Genomic DNA, 1,368 nt, shown 5'->3' with positions numbered 1-1,368 from the left:
AAAAAACCCTAAAATTTTGAGATTAGTCTCTGAAATTTATGAGGAAAACAAGAAAATTTCTCTAGTAAGTCTAAGACTTATTTTGTGGTTGAAAAGTCAGAAATTTGCTTGAGAAAACACAKAAATCTTTAGATCAATCTCAGAAAATAGACAAATGGCCCCAGGGTCTCACTTTGAACACCCCTTTGAAATCCCAGTCTCTCTAAAGTTATGCTTTCTGTGCTGAGATCAGAAAGAGGAATATAGAGCTTGTGTTTAATCTCTTCCCTGAAAAAAAAAGGAACAACGCTGCAGAAAGAGGAAAAACGGCCACAAAAACAGAAAACAAAACAAATCCAAATTAATGCTGTTTTCATGCAAAATTACTGAATCTAAATGACAAACTTCACCTTAACTGGACATGTTTGGAGAAACGCTGCTAAATTTCAGCGCATTGAAGCAGTAAATGTCTCTGTAAATGCCTTGGGAAACAAGGTCAGAAGAGACTCGTGCCAAGGAGACTAGCAGAGCCACAAGAGACAGAGTGCAGTGATACATGTTGTCATATTAAAGTCACAACCTTCAGTGGGTTTTATTTGCTTTTCATGTGATCGAAGAACAACACAAAGGAGTGAGGCATGTGCTTTGCAGAAGCAGTGAGGAAAAAAGGATACATGTATAATAACATTTTTACAAATAAAAGCAGAAAAGATGATTTTATAAGTGCATTTGTTTTCAGTTGAAATTAGCTTCTGCTCATCTGCTAATGCTATAGAAGCAGAGCTAATCTTTAGCTTAGCTTTAATGATTTTGCTGACTTTCAAGACGTCTTGCTCACTTAGTTTCCTCTAAATTATTTTTCCTATATAAATCCTAAACCTCTAATTTCCCWGGCTGTTGTGTAAACTTTTTTTCGCCTTATTGCAAACTGTACGTGATCTTTTCATGACAGTCTGAACAACCCAGATCGGAMTTTTTCGAATGGGACCCAGGCTACTTTGATATGTGGTCTGAAATCCGATTYGTRTCTGATCTTTTCAAATGTATCGTGTCTGAACGGCCAGTTCGAATGCGTCCGACCTGAACGTCATTGATACTCGACAAACGTCATTATTCTGCGATCTGATACACAAGCGGGAAGAAAAATAACAACCTTGGCGGGTGATAATGAGGATTAAGTTGTTAATTTGCTGGTTCCGGATGGAAAACAACCTTAAAAACACAAGATATGCAACACCGTTATCATTCATGTTTACTTCCCCAAACACTGAGCTCTCCTTCTTCTTCTTCTTCTTTTATCGCGGTTAGCAAAACACTAAGCACGCTCTCTGTGACTCTACTGCGCCCTCTACTGCGCATGAGGGACTGTTCTAGGTCGTTTGCAGAAGT

General features: G+C 38.3%; 1 protein-coding gene across 1 annotated transcript in view; it reads right to left on the bottom strand.

The window, feature by feature from the left end:
- The window catches only part of rap1aa (RAP1A, member of RAS oncogene family a), a 38,440-nt gene that overhangs the window by 18,550 nt on the left and 18,522 nt on the right, over positions 1-1,368 (bottom strand). The window lies entirely within an intron of this gene.

This window comes from Poecilia reticulata, linkage group LG7 (genome assembly GCF_000633615.1).
Source record: "Poecilia reticulata strain Guanapo linkage group LG7, Guppy_female_1.0+MT, whole genome shotgun sequence".
Classification (NCBI taxonomy): Eukaryota; Metazoa; Chordata; class Actinopteri; order Cyprinodontiformes; family Poeciliidae; genus Poecilia; species Poecilia reticulata.
The sequence above is the reverse complement of the archived record's forward strand: the minus strand, read 5'-3'. Positions and strand labels throughout refer to the sequence as shown.